Genomic DNA, 26,770 nt, shown 5'->3' on the forward strand with positions numbered 1-26,770 from the left:
TTAAATGAGTCAAATCTTATCAATGGATAATTTGGCATCTTTACTAAAATTTAAGAAAGTCTAGCTCTCTGACATGGCTTTAAAGAAACAATAAAGGGGGACTTCCAGGAAGATGGCGACGGAGTAACACATACCAGAGGGACTCCGCAGAATCCAACCCAGGAGAGTTGCTCAGAGGGAAATTCAATGCCACTGGATCGCAGGAGGCGCATCATAAAGATAAGTAGGCTCAGATCCACGGGGTTTTGAGGGGCTGGGCTTACCTCAGTGGAAGTCGGCTGGGGCTCGACCCTAGCCTAGCCACTGTGTCTGCCCAAGCCGGGACGATTTGGAACCTGTAGCAGGGCTTGGCCTCAGCGCAGCCACAGTTTTCCCCTGCCTGCCTCACGTTAGGGACAGGGCCCTTGAGGCTCCACCAGCAGGGATTGGTGTTCAGCTGCATTGTTGCTTCTGTTTGCGTCTCTACTCTATATTCCCACACAGCCTTGGAGGGCTGCGCAGGGGCTTTTTCGGGGCACAGCCACAGCTTGCCACGCCGCATGGGCTGAGCAGGGACTGAACCCAACCCCCCACAGCTCCATAGCCAGGGATCAAGCTTCAGCTACACTGCGGTGCCAGTTAACATCTCTGCTCTCTGCACCCCCACTTCTCTGGGGGCTGCTCAGCAGCTTTCTTGTGACTCTTCTTGGGGCTCAGCTGCGGATTGCCACTGGGGCTTGGGGCAGGGAGTGGGCCCTTGCAGGTCCACAGGCAGGGAGTGGGATTCAGCTGCATAGTTGCTTTTCCTTCCCTCGCTTCCCTGTTCCCCGGCACAGTCCGGTCTCACTGTTTAATTTTGCTCCCCCTCTTGTTCCTGAACTGCTCTCTCACACTCCATTGCAGACTTACAGGACACTCCCATTGCCCTAGGGCATTTGCGCCTGGGCCACACCCAGCTAGGTGAGCTCCACCCTGCATAGAAAGCCCAAGGCTAGGGAAAGGCCTGCTTGCTCTCCAGGGGATACTCCTCTGACTCCTCACCAGGGAGTTCCTGCCTGTGTACCTGGGGAAATAAGGCAGCTCAGCCAACACTTATCAATATTCAAACCAACAGCAGGAACTTCAGCCCAGCCCCTGCAACACTAGGGCAGGCAGCCAACCTGCCATCTGGGGCACTCCCCTGATAGGGAAGCCACAGGAAGGTAAAGTGGTAGGTTAATCCCTTAGCAAAATCAGCTGTAGGCAGTTCGAAGAAGCCTTCCTATAAGTCTTCCAGAGAGAGACTAGAAAATGGCACCTGGTCCCTCAAAAACAATTAAACGCAAACAGCCATCAGCCCCAACGACCTCAACGAAAAAACAGGAGAAACAAAAGACAAAGGCAGAAGATGTGCTGAACATAGCAACATACATAGAAGAAGTAGACATTGAGAAGCCACACAAAGAAACTCTCAGAATGCTGCTTGGAGTCATGCAGGATAAGAAGGAAACAATACAGAAAAAGGATGAAACGATAGAGGAGATAAAAGCCATACACCAAGGGGAAATACAGGAGCTTAGGGAGGAAAAAACGAAAAACAATAGCAAAATCATGTTCCTTCAGAATCGACTGGAGGAATCAGAGAACCGCATCAGTGTCTTGGAGGACAACCAAGCAGACTTTAATAAACGTGAACAAAAATCTAAATAGGAGCATCAGAGAAGCCGCAGAAAACCTAAGAGCTATGTCTGATGCTATGAAGAGGTACAACATTAGAATTATTGGCCTACCGGAGGAAGACACAACAAAGAAGTCATCTGCAACAGTAGTGAGAGAATTCTTGGAGGAAAACTTCCCCAGCCTAATGAATGAAAACCAAGCAACCATCCGGGAGGCTGAAAGAACACCAGCACGATGGGACCCCAAGAAGAAATCACCAAGGCACATAATAGTTAAACTATCCAACTTTGAGGAAAAGGGGAAAATCATGAGAGCAGTTAGGGCAAAAAAAGCAATCACATATAAAGGTCACCACATAAGGATATGTTCAGACCTATCAGCAGAAACTATGAAAAAAAGGAGAGAGTGGAGTAACATATTCCAAAAGTTGAAGGAAAACAACGAAATTCCAAGAATACTCTACCAAGCCAAATTATCGATCAAAATCGATGGAGAAGTAAAAGTCTTCCCAGAGAAGGATAAACTCAAAAAATACGTTACAACAAACCCAGCCTTACAAAAGATCCTCCCGACTCAGTATGGGCAGAAGAACAACACACACCAAGCACAAATAAGAGACCAACACATAGAACAACTTCACCCAGACCACAACAAAGAGAAAACAGGCCCCAAGATAGCAATGGCTTAAGGATGGAAAGAAGTCAAGAATGAAACACACACAAAACATACCAATGATAAAAGAAAGTAGGAAAACTCCCAACACAAAAGGTATAAAAATGCATCACAGAGTCCACACATTGAGATAATAACCCTGAATATCAATGGCCTGAACTCAGGCATTAAAAGACTGAGACGAGCAGAATGGCTTAGAAAACAAAATTTGCTGCCTACAGGAGACACATCTCAAGGCTACAGACAAAAATAGGCTGAGCATCAAAGGCTAGAGAAGGACCTACCAAGCAAACAGCAATACAAAAAAAGCAGGGGTTGCAATCCTTATCTTGGATAAAATTGACCTCAAAGTGAAAACCATAAAAAGAGATAAGGAGGGACACTATATAATGCTCAAGGGAATCATAGACAATGAACCACTAAGCATTGTAAACATATATTCCCTGAATGAGAGACCAGCTCAATACGTCAACCAAACACTCCAAAAGATTAAGAAAGAAATCACAGACTCTACAATTATAGTGGGCGACTTCAACACACCACTCACTGAGAAAGATAGATCACAGGGAAAGAAACTCAACAAGGAGACTAGAGAGCTACTCTCCACAATTAGACAATTTGACCTAATAGATATTTACAGAGCTTTTCATCCAAATATAAAAAAATTCACATTGTTTTCAAGTCCCCATGGCACATATTCAAAGATAGACCACATGCTGGGGCATAAGGCAAATCTACATAAATTTAAGCACATTGAAATAATACAGACCTCTCTCTCTGACCACTGTGCCATAAGAATGGAAATCAACAAAAAGAAGACAAAGAAAATAAGAGCAAATAATTGGAGAATGAATATCTCTCTACTGCAAAAGGAGTGCATACTGGTGCAGATCTGAGATGAAATCAGGAAATTTCTAGAAACCAACGAAAATGAGCACACAATGTACCAAAACTTATGGTACACAGCAAAGGCAGTCATCAGAGGAAGGTTCATAGCAATACAAGCACACCTAAGAAAGGAAGAGAGAATCATGATGGATATGCTGACACAAAATTTACAAAAACTAGAGCAGAGTCAGCAGGACAACCCTACTAATAGCAAAAGTAAAGAAATTATAAGGGCTGAGATTCAGGAGAGGGAAAATTAAAAAAACTACGGAAAAAATTAATATCGCTAAAAGTTGGTTCTTTGAAAGGATAAACAGGATCGATAGACCATTGGCAAACCTACCCTAAGAAAGGAAGGAACAAATCTCAGTAGCAAGAATAAGGGATGAAAGAGGGGTCATTACAACAGACCCTAATGAAATCAAAAGGATAGTTACACAGTACTATGAAGGATTGTACTCCAATGAATTCAACAATTTGGAAGACATGGACAAATTCCTGGAAAAACAATCCCTCCCTAGACTATCCTCGGCGGACATCAAGAATATCAACAGACCCATAACAATAGGAGAAATAGAAATGGTTATCAAGGGATTACCAACAAAAAAATTCCCTGGACCAGATGGCTACACTGGAGAATTCTACAAAGCATTCAGGGAAGAACTAATACCAATCCTACACAAACTTTTCCAGAACATAGAAAAAGATGGCAAACTCCCAAATTCCTTCTATGAAGCTAGTATAACTCTGATACCCAAACCGGGCAAGGATCCTACAAGAATCGAGAACTACAGACCAATATCCCTAATGAACATCGATGCAAAATTCCTTACCAAAATACTAGCCAACAGAATACAAAAGTATATAAAACAAATAATTCACCATGATCAAGTAGGATTCATACCAGGGATGCAGGGATGGTTCAATATACGAAAGACCATTAGTATTATTCGTCACATTGACATGAAAAAGTATAAGAATCACATGATTATATCAATAGATGCAGAAAAAGCATTCGACAACATCCAACACAAATTCCTGTTTAAGACACTAGCAAAGATAGGAATGGAAGGAAAGTTCCTCAAGACAATACAAGCTATATATGAAAAACCAACAGCCAAAGTGGTAGTCAATGGAGAAATGACTAACACAATCCCACTGAAAAAGGGGACCAGACAAGGATGCCCCTTGTCCCCACTCCTATTTAATATTGTGCTGGAGGTTTTAGCTAACAGCATAAGGCAAAGAAGTGACATCAAAAGTATACGTCTGGGGAAGGAAGAGGTGAAACTATCATTATTTGCTGATGATATGATTCTATATATGGAAAATCCCAAAAGTTCCACAAGGGGAGTACTGGAAGCAATAGAGGAGTTTGGCAGAGTGGCAGGATACAAGCTCAACAAACAGAAGTCCATCGGACTGTTATACATATCAGATAAGACCACAGAAGAAGAGATAAAAAAGGTGGTACCCTTCACAATAGCCAAACACAAATTGAAATATCTAGGGATACACCTGACTAAAAAGAAAAAGATCTATATAGGGAAAACTATAGAACACTATTACAAGAAACCAAGAGCGACCTCAACAAATGGAAGAATATTCCATGCTCTTGGATTGGGAGAATTAATATAGTTAAGATGTCAGTTCTGCCAAAAGCACTATATAAGTTTAATGCCATCCCGATATAACTACCATCATCTTTCTTCAGAGAAATGGAAACACTGATTACCAACTTCATATGGAGAGGGAAGAAACGCAGAATTAGCAGAGAACTCCTCAAGAAGAAGGACACCGTGGTAGGGCTTGCTTTACCTGACTTTGGCACATACTATGTAGCCACAGTTCTCAAAACTGCATGGTATTGGTACAATGACAGATACTCAGACCAATGGAAGAGAACTGAAAACCCAGAAATAAAAGCATCAGCATACACACAGCTGATCTTTGATAAGGGCCCCAAATATATCAAATGGGAAGCCAATGCCCTCTTTAACAAGTGGTGCTGGAAAAAAAAGGATATCAACATGCAGAAAAATGAAGCAAGACCCTTATCTCACTCCATGCGCAAGAATAAACTCAAGGTGGATCACAGACCTTGAAGTTAAACCCCAAACTATTAGGGCCATCAATGAGGGAATTGGGACCAACTTGAGAACTTTGGCGCAGGGAATACACTGGCTATCAGAAATAGGGAAGGACACAAACACAGAGGAGGCACAAATCGACAAATGGGATATACTGAAGATAAAACACATGTGTACATCTAAAGAATTCACCAAGAGAGTAATAAGAGATTCCACAGACCGGGTTACCATCTTTAGCAATGACACATCAGACAAAGGCCTCATTACTAAAATCTACAATACTCTGCTAGCTTCCAAAAGGAATAAAACCAATAGCCCACTTGAAAGGTGGGCAAAGGACTTGAACAGAAATTTTACAGGGACAGAAATCCGAATGGCCAACAAACATATGAGAAAATGTTCACGATCTTTAGCCATAAGAGAAATGCAAATTAAAACAACAATGAGGTACCACCTGACACCCTCAAAGGTAGCCCAATTCAAAAAATCAGAAAACAACAAGTGTTGGAGGGGTTGTGGGGAGACAGGAACTCTCATCCACTGCTGGTGGGAGTGTAAGTATGTACAGCCACTATGGAAATCAATCTGGCGATACCTAAAACAGATGGAAATAGAGTTACCATATGACCCAGCAATTCCCCTACTGGGCATATATCCAGAATTGGCAAGGAACAAACCAAGACCAGACGTCTGTGCTCCAATGTTCATTGCGGCACAGTTCACAATTGCAAGGAGTTGGAAGCAACCGAAATTTCCCTCAACTGACGATTGGATTAAAAAACTGTGGTATATACATACAATGGAGTACTACGCATCACTAAAAAGCAGTGATGAATGTATGAGGCACATAGCGGCATGGGAATAACTGGAGGAAATCATGCTAAGCGAAGTAAGTCAGGCACAAAAGGACAAGTACAACATGAGCCCGCTGAGGTAAGTATTAAAAAAAATTTAAATTAAAAAAAATTTTTTTGTAAATTTTTTAATGCAAAAGTGGCATAGGGGAAAAAGCTACTGTATACAAGCATTTCTGGGGTGAAGACTGTGTAGTATGGCAGAGACCAGATCAAAACCAGGGATGCACATGGTAGACAACAATGGAGGAGGTGGGGAAAGGAAAATAAAAGGATGAATATAAGGAAGAAAAGGGAAGTGGGGGCATGGGGCACTAATCCACCCAAGGGGAGGGTATTGTTTATATCTCCACAGGGTAAGTGGGACCAGACTTCAACCCAGTGCCACAAGGTGTGAATGCAATATCCTGGCGTAGAGTAGGGCCCAGCACCAAAAATTAAATGGATTCCTGCCCCTCCCCCGAAAAGAATTTGTTTCAAAGGATGACATTGATTCTTCAGCTCCGGGAGATGGACATATCTGATCAGAGCACACGGGAGCAGATGAAGGGGCAGGAGGAGACAGTGGAACACAGCCTGGCACACCAGGTCATGAGGATGATGTTCCTGAGTAGAGCAGCCAGTCCACAGAGAGAACAACATGGCTGGCCCTACTATGAGACGTGATGTCCCTCGGTGACTAAGGGCGATACACGGGACAGCACCGGAGACACAGTGTGGGAATTGCACCTGACCTGATCCCACCACACCGAGGCAAAGCACTAGGGGAGTGCAGTGGAACAGCAAGGGAATGGAGTGGCAAAGTCCCCAGGGAATGCTGAAAGTGGACTTTGGGGCCAGGGCGTGGTGCCCCAACAGACTGGACTGGAAAACGCTCCTAAGGGCCAGCAAACGATCCTTGAACGAATTACAAGCCTTTCTTTTGTGAAGTGTTTTGTTTTTTTCTTTGTCAGTGGTTTGTTTTTGTTGTTTAATTGTCTGGTTGTATACTGTTGCTTTGTTTTCCTCTGTCTTGTTTTCGTGCATGTTAGTGTCTCCACAGGTCTGTATGAATAGGACAGGCTGGATGAACTATCTGGAGGAAAAACAATCGGACAGACAGTTCCTGGGGGACAGACAGATCCGGGTGGGGGAGGGGAAGGAGGGGAAGGAAGTGGTGTTAATAAACACAGGGACAAGGGAACAACATGGGACCCAAAATGGTAGTGAGGGGGGAGTGACAGGCCTGATGGGGAACGATCAAGAGTAAGATTGCGTAGAGAAGAAGTATAGCTGTAGCCCAGGTGGGGACAGAGCATGGTGGTGGGGCAGGAGGAAAGTCAAGGGAGAGGGAGGAAGGAGCTGGGAGTCAAGGGGCATTTATGGAGGTCTAGACAAAGGCGTGTACATGCAAACATATATATGAGGATGGGGAAATAGATTTAATTGTCTACATTTATAAGTTTAATATAGCGGCATGGGAAGAACTGGAGGAAATCATGCTAAGCGAGGTAAGTCAGGCACAAAAGGACAAGTACAACATGAGCCCGCTGAGGTAAGAATTAAAAATTATTAGAAAAAAGCAAAAGTGGCATAGGGGAAAAAGCTACTATATACAAACATTTGTGGGGCGAAGACTGTGTAGTATGGCAGAGACCAGACCAAAACCAAGGATGCACATGGTAGACAATGGTGGAGGAGGAGGGGAAAGGAAAACAAAAGGATGAATATAAGGAAGAAAAGGGTAGTGGGGGCATGGGGCACTAATCAACCCAAGGGGTGGATATTGTTTATATCTCCACAGGGATAGTGAGAGCAGACTTCAACCCAATGCCGCAAGGTGTGAATGCAATATCCCGGCGTGGAGTAGGGAACCAGTGGAGAGGTCTGGGAGGCTGGCCCCAGCACCATAAATTAAGTGGATTCCTGCCCCTCCTCTGAAATGAATTTGATCCAAAGGATGACATTGACTCTGCAGCTCTGTGAGATGGACATAACTGATCAGAGCACACGGAGCAGATGAAGAGGCAGGAGGAGAGTGTGGAACACAGCCTGGCCCACCAGGTCGTGAGGATGATGTTCCTGAGTAGAGCAGCCAGTACACAGAGAGAACAACATGGCTGGCCCTACTATAAGACATGATGCCCCTCAGTGACTAAGGGCGATACAGGGGACAGCACCGGAGACACAGTGTGGGAATTGCACCTGACCTGATCCCATCACACTGAGGCAAATCACTGGGGGAGTGCAGCGGAACAGCAAGGGACTGGAGTGTCAAAGTCCCCACGGAATGCTGAAAGTGGACTTTGGAGCCAGGGCGTGGTGCACCAACAGACTGGACTGGAAAACGCTCCTAAGGGCCAGCAAACGATACCTGAACTAACTACAAGCTTTTCTCCTGGGAAGTGTTTTGTTTTGTTCTTTGTCAGTGGTTTGTTGTTGTTGTTTTGTTGTCAGGTTTTATACTGTTGCTTTGTTTTCCTCTGTCTTCTTTTTGTGCATGTTAGTGTCTCCACAGGTCTGTCTGAATAGGACAGGCTGGATGAACTATCTGGAGGAAAAACAACGGGACCGACAGTTCTGGGAGGACTTGGGATGGGGGGTAGGGGAGGTAAGGAAGTGGTGTTAACAAACACAGGGACAAGGGAAAAACATGGGACCCCAAATGGTAGAGAGGGGGGAGTGGCAGGTCTGGTGGGGAATGATCAAGGGTAAGGTTGCTTAGAGAAGAGGTATACTCTAGTCACGGTGGTGACGAAGCATAGTATTAGGGCAGGAGGAAAGTCGAGGGAGATGGAGGAAAGAGCTAGGAGTCAAAGGGCATTTATGGAGGTCTAGACAAAGACATGTACATGCAAATATATATAGGAGGATGGGGAAGTAGATCGATGTGTCTATATTTATAGGTTAAGTATTAAGGTGGCGAAAGGACCTTGGGCCTCTATTCAACCACTCCCTCAATGCATGAATACTTTCTTTTATTAAATTGGAACTCTATGATGCTCACTCTCCCGACACAACTGCTGAAGCCAAAGTGGGTGAACAAGTAAATGTGGTGAAGAGAGCTGATGGTGCCCGGCTATCAAAAGAGATAGTGACTGGGGTCTTAAGGGCTTGAAGATAAACAAGCGGCCATCTAGCTCAGAAGCAACAAAGCCCACATGGAAGAACACACCAGCCTGTGTGATCGAGTGGTCCCGAAGGGATCAGTTATCAGGCATCAAATAACAAAAAAACCATACCATTGACTGCACACCTCCATGATAGGATCGCTGAAGACCAATGGGTGCATAAGCAAATGTGGTGAAGAAAGCTGATGGTGCCCGGCTATCAAAAGAGATAGTGTCTGGGGTCTTAAAGGCTTGAAGGTGAACAAGCGGCCATCTAGCTCAGAAGCAAAAAAGCCCACATGGAAGAATCACACCAGCCAGTGAGATCACGAGGTGCCAAAGGGACCAGGTATAAAGGCATCATGCAAAAAAAAAAAAAGATATATGTGTGTATATGTATATATATATATATATATGTGTGTATGTATATATATGTGTGTGTCTATATGTATATGTGTGTGTGTGTGTGTGTGTGTGTGTGTATATACCATATTGAATGAAGGGGGAAGTGCAGAGTGGAGACCCAAGGCCCAAGTGGCCAATGGAGATCCCGTCACAGTCAGGAGAGGAGATGGGTCAATGAGGGTGCGAGGTAGTACCGATGAAGAACACAGCTTTCCCCCGGGTCCTGGATGCTTCTTCCCCCCAACTACAATGATCCGAATTCTACCTTGCAGGGCTGGATAGGGCAGAGGTTGTACACTGGTGCAAATTGGGGCTGGAGGCACAGGGAATCCAGGGTGGATGATATCTTCAGGACCAGAGGTGTGAGGGGCGATGCTGGGAGAACGGAGGGTGAGTGTGTTGGAAAGGGGGAACTGATTACAGGGGTCCACGTGTGACCTCCTCACTGGGATAGGGACGACAGAGAAGGGGGGCGAGACTCTGGATAGGGCAAGATATGACAAAAAAACGATGTATAAATTACCAAGGGCACATTGGGAGGGGGGAGCGGGGAGGGAGGGGAAAAAAGAGGACCTGATGCAAAGGGCTTAAGTGGAGAGCGAATGCTTTGAGAATGATTGGGGCGGGGAATGTATGGATGTGCTTTATACAATTTATGTATGTATATGTATGGATTGTGATAAGAGTTGTGTGAGTCCCTAATAAAATGTAAAAAAAGAAAAAGAAAAAAGAAACAAAAAACATGACAGTCTAACAAGGAGCACTCTCTCGTCTGTCTTTAGAGTCTGCAGTGTGCCATGCAAATAGAGCGCACACAAGAACATCTATCTGATGCGTAAATGGAGCTCAATCTCTTTTGGAGAATTTCTTCAATTCTTCAAACGTTAGTTGAAACCTCCTTGATGTCTGAAACAGCAGCAAAAGAACTGTGAAACTTCAGCACAATGCAGCACTCTTGTATCTATAAAAGGAACAGATATTGTGAGCATTTAGAAGCAACTATAGTGGTTTTAATTACTGAAAGATACTCTTGCAAAAATAGATGGAATATTTCAAATTAGTATGAAATAAAATTTGCTGATTACAATACTAAATATTAAGTGATCTGAAAATGACAGTGGGGAAGATATTGCAGAGCAGACATTACATTAATGTCCAAAGGAGACATGTTAATAGAATGAAACTTTCCAATTAAATATGAATCACCAATTAGGAGCAGGCTATTCACGATACAAGGAATCCTGGTGGCACACTGGTTAAGTGTTCAGCTGTGGACTGCATGATCAATTGTTAGAACCCACCAGCTGACCCAGAGGAGAAAGATATGGCTGTTTTTCCTGAAGGATTTTTTGAAATCATAGGGGCTCATACAACTCTTATCACAATCCATACATATATCCATTGTGTCAAGCATATTTGTACATTTGTTGCCATCACCATTCTCAAAACATTTGCTCTCCACTTTAAGCTCTTGGTATCAGCTCCTTATTTTTACCTGAAAAAAAATTTATGTGGCAGTACTACTCTGTCTGCTATGGCTATGAATCCACTGGACAGCAGTGAATTTTGGGGCTACATGAGCTTCACATACACTAAATATACTGTAATTGCCTGTATGAGTAATATGGCCACAGTATATTTATCTTACTTGTTTTGCTGGGAAAAGTGAAGGAGAAAGGGGTATTAAAAGACAAAGAAAGTTTGTCTTTTTAATTTATGGCATCTTGAGAACATGGGGAAAAAAGTGAAATAGAATTTTACTTTTTAACATAATTTCACTGTGAATTAGATGAAGATTTACAAATTCGTTTGCATTTAACAATCCATACACATTTAATTTGGTGTCAATTGATTACAATCTATGCAATATAAGATCACATGCCCCAGATTTTCCCTCTGTTTCTTGTTTTCACTCCTTCTTTACTAATCTTTCTGTACTTTATTCTTGGGCAAATGCTGCCCTTTTGATCTAAAATTGTTGATTTTTCTCAGTGTTCTTCCTTCTCTACACCTGTCTATTGTTTGCTGAAAATTGAGCCTCAGAGTGACTTCATTTCCAGGCCTAAAGTAAAGGATCCCAAGGATTCTGTCAGTCCTTATGCAACAAGTAAGTCTGACCTTTTTAATTTCTTCAAGATTCCAAGTTCCATTCCACAATTTTCACCTGATCTATCCACGGTCTTGCAATGTGATTCATCTCAGAGCAGCTCTTAGTGGAGCCAGACACCAACTAGTCCATCTGCACTCAAGATTATGGAAACTGGTGCTAATGTGGTCGATTAGTCCAATGGACTAATGATTTACCTTCAACAGCTATTTTTCACTTTTCTTACTAGACAGACCAATAATTAATTGCAGTTAAATGAACACTGAGGAGCTTTTAAGAACCCAGTTGCTAATCAAGAAATAAGATGAGAATGTTACCTGAATTGACTTTGGTGCCCCAGAGATCATGGTCCTAGGCCACAAAACCCCATAGCTTATTTGCCCGGGGTATTCAGTTATGTTTAAGAAGTTCTTATACTATATGTATTACTATATTTATGGATATATTTACAGTATAGTAAAAGGGTATTAGACTTTATCTTTTAAAAGAACTGACTTGATGGTCACTTTCTGGTAGAGTCATGGGGTGGCTGGCCACAGCCCCTGGGCAGGATGAGCCGTGCACCCAGTGGAGGGAGGGCAGCTGAACCAGACAAGGGCTGTACAGCTGAACTGGCCCTTGGTACTGGACAGTGCAGGCAGTTGGACTGACCCTGCTGCTGCAGGATTGGCAGGCCCTTGTGTTTTGAAAGCCATGAAGCATGTGGAACCTCAATTAAAACAAATTTTTTGAAGTCTACCAAAATTTGTCTTCAGTGGTGGTTAGTACCAAGTTGGATTTGAACCCAAAATGACAAAAAATGAAGGTGGCATTAATTCTAGGTATATGTCCTACTGCCAATGAAGAAAAAAGAAGGAATACTAATCAATGAATTATGCTCTTAAATCACTGAGATAAGGGAGAATCTTCGCACATAGCAGCCAAAATCAATGAAGCTAAAGATTTACTAGAAGGCCAAGCTGAAAAGTGAAGTAAATGGTTGCTGAAGACTGTTAGACTACCTGGTTTTTCCACTGCAGAGCATTTGCTGGGTTCAAATTGCTAACCAGGATGTTAGCGGCCTTACACATAACCTACTCTACCACCAGGGCTCTTGAAAACACATATTAATGAAGAAGTAGTCTAGTTGTACAGACTAGTACTCCTTGAGACCCAACCCAGTGAAGAAATTATTGGGAAACTTTGTATTAAAATAAGGCTCAATAGCTGTTACAATTTGGGGCACTAAGTTCCAACCTGCATACTCTAACTCTAGAAGCTTTATAATATAGTTTCTCTGCCATCAGTTTAATCTAAATTATGAGGATGGCTAGAAGAAAACCCACTGAAAATTGGGAAGGATTAAAAACTATTTGTTGTTGTTGTTGTTTTTACAATCAAGTCACTTTATCGGGAGGGCCAGGGGGTGGGCCAGGAAGGATGGGGACAGGGAGTTCTGATGGCCACAGTCCAACTGAATCCTGAAGCACTCAAAGTCGAAATGCTAAGCACATGAGCAAAACCCTGGAGCTGCTCCACACTTCAATCCTGTGTTTGTATTCAGCATACTGGAAAAGCACATCCTACCTTAAAACCTTAAATTTAAAATATTTAAAAATAAAAGCCACTTATGCAAAATACTTCATCTAAAAAAACCTTGTTTTTATAATTTGTACTTTTTATATAAGTAGCGTGTTAAGAATTTTCATATCTTAATGATTAGTGTTCTTTCTATGAGTTATTTTTCATTCTTCATTCATTTTCCTTTTGTTAATTTAAGATTGATTCATATCAGTAAATCTTAAGTCAAAAGTAAAATCAGCCTAAAATAGGCATTATAATTCTCCAAATTATGTATCTATAGGGTTAATTTCATTGTTCAATCATGCCATCAGGGTTCTAAGATTTTTCTTCTTCTGCTTTTTCATACTTACTCTCTCAGATCTTTTCAGGTAAACTCCTTTCATGCTCTAAAATTATTAGAGGAATTTTAGAAATGTATATGGACATAATCATAGCAGAGGCAGAAAAATACAAGCTTTCATGAAATACCATTAACCTTCAAAGAAAATGCTCCTAGAAATTTTCCCAAAATAATTTCCTCACACCACATGGCCATACTAAATCACTGGTAATTACACTTTTAGCACACTCATTGTGTAATATAGTTTGACTTGTGTTGGTAGAACCAACACTGGTAGAAAGCATGATGACAAGGGGTGGATAGATATTTACATAAAATTAAAATTGTCTTAGGGAGGAGAAAGAAAGTAAAGGTTGAATTTGGGTAAGCCACAAAATAAACACTTCTTCATTTTATTTGTAAAAGATTTTAATACATTTTTCAATTTTATACATTAATTACTTAGATCATTAACACATATTTTTAAAACCATTTTACTGGTAGCTAATTCAGAAATCAAATTATTCCATAGTTCAATCACATCAAATGGCATTTGTACACATGGTACCACAATCTGTTTCAAAAAATTTACTTCCTTCTTGAATGCCTTGATATAAGCTCCCCTTCTCCCCCTCCCCTTCTCTATCCCCCATGAACCCTTATTTGTTGTCTGTTTGTTGTCTCCAGAAGTTCATCAATCCTGGGTTTCATATACCAAAAATAAGAAAACATATAACAAAAATTCAAGAGGGCTAACCACAATGACAAAATACATAGGAGAAAAATTCCAATATGAAACAAAACCCAAAAAAGCCCAGAAAAAGTAGAAAACAAGATCAGGCTCCACATGTATAAGAGAGTAGGGATCAAGTGACAAGGTTTTTTTGTTGGTTTGTTTTTAAAGCATTTTATTAGGGGCTCCTACAACTCTTATCACAATTCATACCTACACCAATTGTGTAAAGCACACCTGTACATTCATTGCCCTCATCATTCTCAAAACATTTGCCCTCCACTAAAGCCCTTGGCATCAGGTCCTCATTTTTCCACCCCCTCCTCGCTCCCCACTCCTCATGAGCCCTTGATAATTTATAAATTATTATTTTCTCATATCTTGCCCTGTCTGGCATCTCCCTACACCCACTTTTCTGTTATCAGTGCCCCAGGGAGGAGGTCACATGTACATCCTTGTAAACGGTTCCCTCTTTCCAACCCACTCTCCCTCTACCCTCCCAGTATTACCACTCACACCGCTGAAACTGAAGGTATCATCCACCCTGATTTCCATGTGTTTCCAGTTCCTATCTGTACCAATGTAAGTCCTCTGGTCTAGCCAGACTTGCAAGATAGAATTCGGATCATGATAGTGGGGGGGTGGAGGGGAGGGAGTGGAAGCATTTAGGAACTAGAGGAAAGTTGTATTTTTCATCGTTGGTACATCGCACCTTGACTGGCTCGTCTCCTCCCCTAGACCCTTCTGCAAGTGGATCTCCAGTGGGCGACAAATGGGCTTTGAGTCTCCATTCTGCACTCCCCCACTCATTTACTATGTGTAAGATTTTGTTTTGTTTTGATGATGCTTTATACTTGCGCCCTTCAACACCTCATGATCGCACAGGTTGGTATGCTTCTTCCATGTGTGCTTCTGAGCTAGATGACCACTTGTTTACCTTTAAGCCTTTAAGACCCCAGACACTATACCGTTTGATAGCCGGGTACCATCGGCTTTCTTCTCCACATTTGTTTATGCACCCATTTTTCCTCAGCAATTTTATCATGGAGGTGTGCACCTAATTATATGATTTCTTGGTCTTTGATGCCTGATAACTGATCCCTTAGGCACCTCGTGATCACACAGGTTGGTGTGTTCTTCCAGGTTGCCTTTGTTGCTTCTGAGATAAATGGCCGCTTGTTTACCCTCAAGATTTTAAGACCACAGAAGCTATATCTTTTGATAGCGAGCCACCATCAGCTTTCTTCACCACACTTGGTTATTCGCCCACTTTGTCTTCAGTGGTTGTGTCGGGAAGGTGAGCATCATAGAATGCCAATTTAATAGAAGAAAGTATTCATGCATTGAGGGAGTACTTGAGTGGAGGCCCAATGTCCTTCTGTTACCTTAATACTAAACCTATAAATATAAGCACATAAGTCTATTTCCCCATCCTCATATAAAATATATTTGCATATGTACATGCTTTTATCTAGACCTCTATAAATGTCCTTTGCCTCCCAGCTCTTTCCTCTATTTCCCTTGACTTTCCTCCTGTCCCACTATCATGCTCAGTACCCACCTGGGTTTCAGCAGTACCTCTTCATTATATTACCATTGATCATGCCCTACCAGGCCTGCCACACCACCAATTTGGATCAATTGTTGTTCCCTTGTCCCTGGATTTGTTAACACCATTTCATTTCCCCCGGCCTTCCTCTATTCCATGTCCCCCTGGAACTGTCGGTCCCGTTGTTTACTCCTCCAGATGTTTCATCCAGCCTATCTTATTTAGACAGAACTGTGGAGATAATAACATGCACAAAAACAAGACAGAGGAAAACCAAGCAACAATATACAACAAAATAACAACAAACCACTGACAAAGAACAAAACAAAACACAATAAGAAAGAAAAACTTGTAGTTAGCTCATGGATCATTTGTTGGCCTTCAAGAGTGTTTTCTAGTCAAGTCTTGGGGCACCATGTCCTGGCCCCAAAGTCCACCTTCAGCATTCCCTGGGGACCTTGCTACTCCATTCCCTTGCTGTCCCCCCTGCACCCCACCAGTCCTTTGCCTCGGTGTGGCTGGATCAGGTCAGGTGCAAATCTCGCTCTGTGTCTCAGGTGCTGTCGCCCGCAAAGCCATGGGTCAGTGAAGGGTGTCATGTCTCATAGGGGGGCAGGCCATGTGGTCCTCTCTGTGGACTGGCTGCTCTAATTAGGGTCATCGTCCTCAAGGTCTGGTGGGCCAGGATGTGCTCCACCCTCTCCTTCTCCACCTTCATCTGCTCCCATGTGTTCTGATCAGATATGTCCCTCTCCCAGAGCTGCAGATTCAATGCCATCCTTTGAAATAAATTATTCTGGGCAGAGGGGCAGGCATCCACTTAGTATTTGATCCTGGGGCCAGCCCCCCGGACCTCTCCACTGGTTCCCTACCCCACGCCAGAATATTGCATTCACACCTTGGGGCACTGGGTTGAAGTTTGGTCCCTCTTTCCCTGTGGAGATATAAACAATACACTGCCTTTTGTTTGGCGCCCCATATACCTGCTACCCATTTCTTCCTTTTTTTCATCATTTTTTCCTTTCCCCACCTCCTCCCAAGTTGTCTACAATGTGCATCCCTGCATTTGATCTGGTCCCTGCCATACTACATGGTCCTCACCCCAAGACTGTATGTATACAGTATCTTTTTCCCTATGCCCCTTTTGCATTTTTTTAAATGCTTACCTAGCAGACTCATGTGGTGCTTATCCTTTTGTGCCTGACTTACTTCGCTTAGCAGGATTTCCTCCAGTACATCCCATGAAGCAATGTGCTTCATACGTTCATCACTGCTTTTTAGCGATGCGTAGTACTCTATTGTATATTTATACCACAGTTTTTTTAATCCAATCATTAGTTGATGGAAATTTGGGTTGCTTCCAACTCCTTGCAATTGTGAACTGTGCCACAGTGAACATTGGAGCACAGATGTCTGGCCTTGATTGGTTTCTTACCTCTTCTGAGTATATAACCAGTAGGAGGATTGCTGGGTCATATGGTAACTCGATTTCCATGTGTTTTAGATATCGCCAGATTGATTTCCATAGTGGTCATACATACTTACAAGTCCACCAGGAGTTAATGAGAGTTCCTATCTCCCCACAGCCCCTCCAACACTTGTTGCTTTCTGATTTTTTAATTGGGCTACCTTTGAGGGTGTTAGGTGGTACCTCATTGTTGTTTTGCGTTGGATTTCTCTTATAGCTAAAGATGAGGAACTTTTTCTCATATGTGTGTTGGCCATTCGGATTTCTGCCCCTGTGAAATTTCTGTTCAAGTCCTTTGCCCACTTCTCAACTGGGCAATTTGTTTGTTTTGTTTTTTCTTTTTGAAAGACAGCAGAGTATTGTAGACTTTAGTAATAAGGCCTTTGTCTAATGTGTCTAGAGATGTTTTTCCAGAACGTGAATTATCTTATTACTCCCTTGGTGAATTCATTCAATGTACACAAGTGTTTTATCCTCAGTATCTCCCATTTGTCAATGTGTGCCTCCTCTGTCCTTATGTCCTTCCCTATTTCTGATAGCCTATGTATTCCCTGTACCAAGGTTCTCAAGTTGGTCCCAATTCCCTCATTGATGGCACTAATAGTTTGGCGTTTAACTTCAAGGTCTGTGATCCACCTTGAGTTTATTCTTGTGCATGGAGTGAGATAAGGGTCTTGCTTCATTTTTCTGCAGGTAAATATCCATTTTTTCCAGCACCACTTGTTAAAGAGGGCATCTGCTTCCCATTGGATATTTTTGGGGCCCTTATCAAAGATCAGTTGTATGTATGTTGATGATTTTATTTCTGAGTTTTCAGTTATTTTCCATTGGTCTGAGTATCTGTCGTTGTACCAATACCAGGCAGTTTTGACAACTGTGGCTGGATAGTATGTGCTAAAGTCAGGTAAAGCAATCTTTCCCACTGTGTCCATCTTCTTGAGGAGCTCTCTGCTAATTCTGGGTTTCTTCCCTCTCCATATGAAGTTGGTAATCAGTTTTTCCATTTCTTTAAAGAAAGATGACGGTAATTGTATCAGGATTGCTTTAAATTCATAAAGCGCCTTTGGCAGAACTGATATCTTGACTATATTGAGTCTTCGAATTCAAGATCATGGTATATGCTTCCATTTGTTGAGGTCACTCTTGGTTTTTTGTAATAGTGTTCTGTAGTTTTCCCCATGAAGATCTTTTGTTCTTTTAGTCTGGTATATCCCTAGACATTTCAATTTGTATTTGGCTATTGTGAAGTGTACCACCTTTTTTTCTCCTCTTCTGTGGGCTTATCTGATATGTATAACAGTCCTATGGACTTCTGTTTGTTGATCTTGTATCCTGCCACTCTGCCAAACTCATCTATTACTTCCAGTACTCCCCTTGTGGAACTTTTGGGATTTTCCATATATAAAATCATATCATCTGCAAATAATGATAGTTTCGCCTCTTCCTTCCCCAGACGAATACCTTCGATGTCTCTTCTTTGCCTTATGATGTTAGCTAAAACCTCCAGCATGATATTAAATAAGATTGGGCCAAGGGACATCCTTGACTGGTCCCCTTTTTCAGTGGTATTGGGTTAGTCTTTTCTATATTGGCTGTTGGTTTTTCATATATAGCTTGTATTGTCTTGAGGAACTTTCCTTCCATTCCTATCTTCGCAAGTGTCTTCAACAGGAATTGGTGTTGGATGTTGTCGATTGCTTTTTCTGCATCTATCAATATTATCATGTGGTTCTTATAGTTTTTCTCAATGTGACGAATAATACTAATGATCTTTCGTATGTTGAACCATCCCTGCAGCCTTGATATGAATCCCACTTGGTCATGGTGAATTATGTGTTGCATATACTTTTGCATTGGGTTGGCTAGTATTTTGTTAAGAATTTTTGCATCAATGTCCATTAGGGATATTGGTCTTTAGTTCTTGATTCTTGTAGGATCCTTGCCCAGTTTTTGGTATCAGAGTTATACTAGCTTCATAGAAGGAGTTCGGGAGTTTGCCATCTCTTTCTATGTTCTGGAAGAGTTTGTGAAGGATTGGTGTTAATTCTTCCCTAAGTGATTGGTAGAATTCTCCAGTGTAGCCATTTGGTCCAGGACACTTTTTTGTTGGTAATCCCATGATAACCGTATCTATTTCTTCTATTGCTACGGGTCTGTTGAGGTTCTTAACATCCACCGAGGCTAGTCTAGGGAGGGATTGTTTTTCCAAGAATTTGTCCATGATCTCCAAATTGTTGAATTCATTGGAGTAAAATCCTTCCTAATTGCATAACTATCTTTTTTATTTCATTAGTGTCTGTTGTAATGTCCCCTTTTTCATCCCTTATTCTTACTATAGAAATTTGTTCCCTCCTTTCTTTGGTTAGGTTTGCCAGTTGTTATCCTTTCAAAGAACCAACGTTTAGCAGCCTTAATTTTTTCCATAGTTTTCTTATTTTCCCTCTCCTGAATCTCAGCCCTGATTTTTGTAATTTCTTTTATTTTGCTATTAGTAGAACTGTCCTGCCAACTCTGCTCTAGCTGTAAATTTTGTCCCAGCATATCAATCATGAATCTCTCTTCCTTTCTCAGGTGCTATGAAACTTCCTCTGATGACTGCCTTTGCTTTGTCCCATAAATTTTGGTACGTCGTGTGCTCATTCTCATTGGTTTCTAGAAGTTTCGTAATTTCATCTCTGATCTGTGCCAATATGCACTCCTTTTTCAGTAGAGAGTTATTCAACCTCCAATTATTTGCTCTTGTTTTCTTTGTCTTCCTTTTATTGATTTCGAGCCTTATTGCACAGTGGTCAGAGAGGTCTGTATGATTTCAATGTGCTTAAATTTATGTAGAATAATCTTATTCCCCAGCATGTGATTTATCTTCGAAGATGTGTCATACAGGCTTGAAAAGAATGTGAATTAATTTTTGTATTTGCATGAAAAGCTATGAAAATATCAGGTCAAATTGTCTAATTGTGGTGTTTAGCTCTCTACTCTTCTTGTTGCATTTCTTTCCCTGTGATCTATCTTTCTCAGAGAGTGGTGTGTTGAAGTCACACACTATAATTGTTGAGGCTGTGATTTCTTTTTTAATTTTTTGTAGTGTTTGGTTGATGTATTCAGTGGGTCTATCCTTCGGGGAATATATGTTTACAATGCTTAGCAGTTCTTTGTCTACCATTCCCTTGAGCATTATATAGTGTCCCTCCTCTCTTTTTATGGTTTGCACTTTGAGATCAATTTTATCCGAAATTAGGGTTGCAACCCCTGCTTTTTTTGTATTGCAGTTTGCTTGGTGTGACTTTCTCCAGCCTTTCATTCTCAGCCTATTTTTGTCTGTGGTCTTGGGATGTGTCTCCTGTAGGCAATAGATTGATGGGTCGTTTCTGAGCCAGTCTGCTAGTCTCAGTCTTTTAATGCCTGAGTTCAGGCATTGCTATTCAGGTTTATTATGTCCATCTGCGGACTCTGTGATGTCATCTTCTACCTTTTGTGTTGGGAGTTTTCCTACTTTCCTTTCTCATTAGTGTGTGTTCATGTGTGTTGTGAATGTGTATGTGTAAATCAACTTCTTTCCATCCTTAAACCAAAGCTATCGTGGGGTCTTTTTTCTCTTTGTTGCCCCCTGAGTGAGGTTGTTCTATGTGGTGGTCTCTTATTTATGCTTGGTGAGGGTTGTTCTTCTGCCCATACTGGGTAAGCAAGGACCTTTCGTAGGGCTGAGTTTCTTCTAACGTATTCTTTGGGTTTTTCCTTGTCTGGGTAGACTCCTACTTCTCCATCTATCTGCATCAATAATTTGGCTGGATAGAGTATTCTTGGATTTGCATTGTTTTCCTTTATTTTTTAAAATATGCTACTCCACCCTCTCCTCTTCTTCACAGTTTCTGCTGATTGGTCTGAGCATATACTTATTTGGGAATCTTTATATGTGATTGCTTTTTTCCCCTACCTTCTCTCATGATTTTCTCCTTTCCTCAAAGTTGGATATTTTAACTATTATGTGCCTTGGGGACTTCTTCTTGTGATTCAGTCTATTTGGTGTTCTTTCAGCCTCCTTAATGGTTGCCTGGTTTTCATTCATTAAGCTGGGGAAATTTTCCTCCAAGAATTCTCTAACTATTGTTGAAGATGACTTCTTTGCTGTGTCTTCCTCCGGTAAGCCAATAATTCTAATGTTGTCTGCTTCATTGCATCAGACAAAGCTCTTAGGTTTTCTTCAGCTTCTCTGAAGATCTTATTATATTTTTGTTCACGTTTGTTAAAGTCTGCTTGGAAATCCTCAAAGTCACTGATGCGGTTCTCTGATTCCTCCAGTCGATTCTCAAAGTATGTGTTTCGGCTACTGGTATTTGTTATCTCCTCCCTAAGCTCATGTATTACCCTTCCGTGCATGGCCTTTATCTCCTCTATCATTGCATCCTTTTTCTGTATTGTTTCCCTCTTATCCTGTATGACTCCAAGCAGCATTCTGAAAATTTCTTTCTGTGCCAGCTCAATGTCTGCTTCTTCTGTGCATGTTGTTAGGTTCAGGACATATTTTGCCATTGTCTTTTGTTTCTCCTGTTTTTATATTGAGGTCGTTGGGGCTGATGGCTGTTTGTGTTCCATTGTTTTAGAGGAGCCAGGTTTCATTTTCCCGAGTCGAAGAGCTCTCTCTCTCTCTCTCTCGCTCTCTCTCTCTCTCTCTCTCTCTCTCTCTCTCTCTCTCTCTCTCTCTGGGATACTTTTAGGAATACTTCTTTGAACTGCCTACAGCTAATTTTACTATGGGATTAACCTACCACTTTATCCTTCTGTGACTTTCCTATCAGGGGAGTGCCCCAAAGGCTGGTGGGTTGTCTGATTTGGTGTTGCGGAGGATGGGCAGAGGTTCCTGCAACAGCTTGGAATGTTGATAAGTGTTGGCCAACCTGCCTTATGTCCCCAGGTACACAGGCAGGAATTCCCCAGTGAGAAGTTGGGAAGAGTATCGCCTGGAGGGAAAACAGAGCTTTTCATAGCCTTGGGCTAGCTACACAGGGTGGAGCTCACCTAGCTGTGTGTGGTGCAGGTGTAAATGTCGTAGACTAAGGGGCGTTGTCTGGAGGCCAGAAGTGGAGTGTGAGAGAACAGGAAAGAGACAAAGATGAGGGAAATAATTTTAAAGTAAGACCTTTTAAACTGTGTGTGTGTGGGGGGATATAGAGAAGAGCGGGAAACAAAAGCAACTATGTAGCTGAGTCCCCCTCCCTGCCCGTGGAGTTGTAAGGGTTTAGTCCCTGCCCAGAGGCAGTGGTGGTGGCAAATCGCAGTTGATCCAAAAAAAAGCCCCTGTGCAGCCTCACAGACTGTGGTGGATCAGAAAGCAGACATGTAAACAGAAGCAACAATGTAGCCGAACCCCTGTCCCTGCTGAGCTGCAAGAGTCCTGTCCCTGCTATGAGGCAGGCAGGGGCAAACTGTTGCCATGTTCAGACCAAGCCCCCCTACGAGCTCCAAATGGTCCCAGCTCCAGCAAAGACAGTGGCGGGGCCTAGGTCAAGCCCCAGCCCACTTCCACTGAGGGAAGCCATGGCCCCTCAAAATTCCATGAGTCTGGGCCTACTTATCTTTATGATGCTCCTCCTGTGTTCTAGCAGTGTTAAATCTCCCTTAAAACAACTCTCCTGGGCTGGATTCTGTGGAGTCCCTCTGGTATGTGTCACTCAGTTGCCATCTGACCTTGCTCCTTGAGACCTCTTTGTGTTCCTAAGATCCAAGTGACAAGGTTTTAACCATTGAAGTCAGAGTTATCATTTTGCTCTCCTGTAGTCATCTCTCCAATATTCTCTGTTTGGTAACCAGATGACCTTATCAGTGAATATTATTGTAAATTTGCCTGACAATTAACTTTTATTGTTTATGTAAATAGCATCCAGCCATGTAAGGATTTATTCTGTACAAGTGAATAATTCAGCTGTTTTTATCTGAACTTAGCCTGCACTGGTCCAATAGCCCTCTCAACAGTGATTTAAAAATTATTACCAGGGGCTAATCAATGACAATATTAATTGAAGATCTTTATTCTCCAGGAAAATGATTGATATCATTGATGTCAAAATTATTGATATCGCAAATTTACAAGGAGGTCTCTAATGAGAGCCAAAGGCAGATAATAATAAAAATAGAAAAAGAAATGGATTTTGGACTCACACTAAATCCTAGCTCAAATTAATAACAATTAATTCTTACATCATGGTCCTGCTTGATAGTCACTTTCATGAAGGGAACACAGAAGATATGGGTGCTATAGCAAAGTTTGGTGAGGAAATTAGATGGTGCCCAACTATCAGACAGAGTAACTATGGTTTAAATGCTTGTTTACAAACAAGCAGTTGTTTAAGTGAAATGTCAATAAAACTAAAAAGCACACCAACATCCCATGACCCAAGGTTGATAAATCATATAATCCAAAGCTGAAGAAGTGAATAGTAGCCAAGTCTAAATTGTGAGATTCTGGTTTGTAGAAGGCTATGGAAAGCCATGAAAGCCAGAATACATTTGTGAGATCAATCTACACTGGAAATAAACCTCCAGTGACCTCTCTCTTTCTGTAATGGAGGGATGGGAACACATATAATATTTTAATGATATGCCTTTTGGCATTTCTTCTATCATTATGCGTATAAAATTGTTGTGCAATTTTAGTATTAAAAATCCTTACATACTTTTAATTTAAGATCTGTTCTCTCTTGTATTAGTCCAACATAATTTCATTGGCAAGAAATAGAAAACCCAATCTGCAGTACCTTAAACACAGAGATGTTTTTTCAAAGCAGTAAATCAAGAGAGTGACAATCAGTTACATTTTTTACCTGTACTGTAGTATAAACTGTACCAAATTAGAAGGTCAGGTGATAGTTGATTGTCATGTAGTCTATTGAATCTAGTATTTTTGTTACATGAATTAGATAGTAAAATTGTATAATCAGCTTCTCTGCAGTGTATTAAGTGTTATCAAGCCTATCCCTCCCCATGGTGAACCTGTGCCCAACAGAAGAAAAAGCAAAGATGTTACTTTGAGGACTAAGGTGAACTTGACCCAAATGATGGCATTTTCAATTGTATCATATACATGTGAAAGTTGAACAAGGCCAAATATGTAAGACCAAACAACAAACCATCCATCTGAATTGTGCTGCTGTAAAATAATATTGAAAATACCACTGAGTGTTAAAAGAGCAAAAAAATTGTCCTGGAAAAAGTACAGGCAGATGGGTGTTTGGAGGCAAATATGAGACTTCATCTTATATAATAATTGTGACATGTTGTCAGGAGAGATCAGTCCCTAGAGGACGTCATGGTTGGTAAAGTGGAAGAGCAGTAAAAAATAAGATGACCCTCAACAAGATTTACTGACACAGCGGCTACAACATTGGACTCAACAAGTGTGAAAATGGTACAGCATCAGGCATTATTTCCTTCTGATATGCACAGGGTCGCTATGGGTCAGAACATAGAATACTTGATTCAATAGAATACATGAAAAATCAACTACCACCTGATCTTCTTTGATACAGTTTATAGATATTTACAAAATCAATCCACATCTACTACCATTGAGTCAGCTCAGACTGATAGCAACCCTAATTAGGGTTTCACAAGTTTTAATATTTATGAGCAGATACTCCTATCTTTCTTCCACAAAGTACCTAATGAATTTCAACCAACAACCTAGGATCCTTGGGAAATTCACTTCCTATAATATAACAAACCTCCTCTTCTGCCTCATCACATCTTTCTGGATATACAGAAAGATGAATAGCAAAGTATGATTCAAAGTCAGTATAATAAACACATACTGCATTCACAGCTGTCATTTTTATTTATTGGAAACTCCTGGTAATTGAAGCCAACAGCTTACCTTACAAGTTTAATTTTCCATGAAGCATATTATATTCATGTTTATTTTGAATTTCTAACAATTTGTTGAACTGCATCATATCACAGGCTGTAGTGTGTAACACTTTATAATTCTTCCCATGGTGTACTTTAAAAACCACTGTATACATTACATTGTGCTCAGCTATTATGCATTTCCCTTGTCATCTCTACTAGTCTCTAAATTCCTTGAGCTCAAAATACATGTAGTGAGTTTATTCTTGTTTGTTTTCTTGTCACCATCAAGTAAATTCAGAATTATAGTGAGTAGAAAAGCTTCATAGGCTGTGGTCTTTGGGAACCAGACCATCTTCTCATGAATAACCATTGGGTGGGTTACTCACAAAAATCACTGCCCAGGAAGATCATTTGTGACTCATAGTGATCCTAAAGGCAGGTGTAGAACTGCCTCTGTGGATTTCTAAGACTGTAATTCTTTACAAGAGTAGAAAGACTGTAATTCTTTACAAGTGTAGAAAGCCTCATCTTACAGAGCAGTTGGTGGTTTCAAACTACTGACTTTGCAGTTAAGCAACTCAATTAGAACTGCCAAAAGTCCTGCAAGTAGTTGAGCTCTTAATCCTTTGCATCACCCAGGGACTTTTAGTGAGTTGACATGAATGGATCCTCCAAGGGATGAATCTAAATCTTAACCCCTGGTATTGTGTTTGTGACCTTTTTGGAAATAGGGTCTTTGAAAATGTAATTAAATTAAACATTTCAGAATGATACCATTCTGGATTTGGAATGGCCCCAAATCTAAGGACTGGTGTCCCTTTAAGAGAAAGAAGAAGGCAATTTGAAATACAGAGACCTGACTTGGGAGTTCATGTAACAGAGACTGGAGTCATGGTGCCACAAAGTAAGCCTAAGAAGCTAAAAGAAGAAAGAAAGGTTCTTCCCTGGTGTCTTCAGCTCCTGAGGGATAATGAACTGGCACCTTGATTTTAGACTGCTGACCTTCAGAAATGTGAGAGAATTCATTTTCTTGTAAGCAGCCCAGTGTGTGGAATCTATTAAAAGCGTCCATGGTTTGTAATGTGCATGAGTTTTATTGGTTTACTTGTACACTCAAAGAGGCACCTTCAACGTTAGAATTTTTTTTGTTTTAAAAGAGTAAAACTAATTATTTATTTTATTTTTATTAAGATAATTTTGTTGGGGCCTCTTACAACTCTTGTTACAATCCATAGATCAAGTGTATCAGACATATTAGTACATGTACTGCCATCGTTCTTTTCTATATATTTATTTCCAGTGAGCCCTAGAGATCAGTTCCTCTTCTATTTCCCTCCCTCCCACCCATCCCACCTTCATGGCCTCTTGATAGCTAGATTGTTAATATTCCCATATCTCATATGGACTGCTGTCTCCCATCCCTTCTGGCTTCTGTTGTTCTTCCCCCTAGAGAGGTGTGTGTGGTTATGTGCCATTCATTGCAATCAGTAGCCCATCTCTCCCCACTTCCCTGTACCCTTAGGTATACCTATTCCCATTCCTGTTCCTGGGCT

At 41.4% G+C, this 26,770-nt stretch overlaps 1 pseudogene; it reads left to right on the forward strand.

Annotated features, from left to right (window-relative positions):
- The first annotated feature begins 12,377 nt into the window (after positions 1 to 12,377).
- On the forward strand, positions 12,378 to 12,713 carry LOC142454342 (mitochondrial import inner membrane translocase subunit TIM14 pseudogene; annotated as a pseudogene).
- The last annotated feature ends 14,057 nt before the right edge of the window (positions 12,714 to 26,770 follow it).

This window comes from Tenrec ecaudatus, chromosome 8 (genome assembly GCF_050624435.1).
Source record: "Tenrec ecaudatus isolate mTenEca1 chromosome 8, mTenEca1.hap1, whole genome shotgun sequence".
NCBI classification, from domain to species: Eukaryota; Metazoa; Chordata; class Mammalia; order Afrosoricida; family Tenrecidae; genus Tenrec; species Tenrec ecaudatus.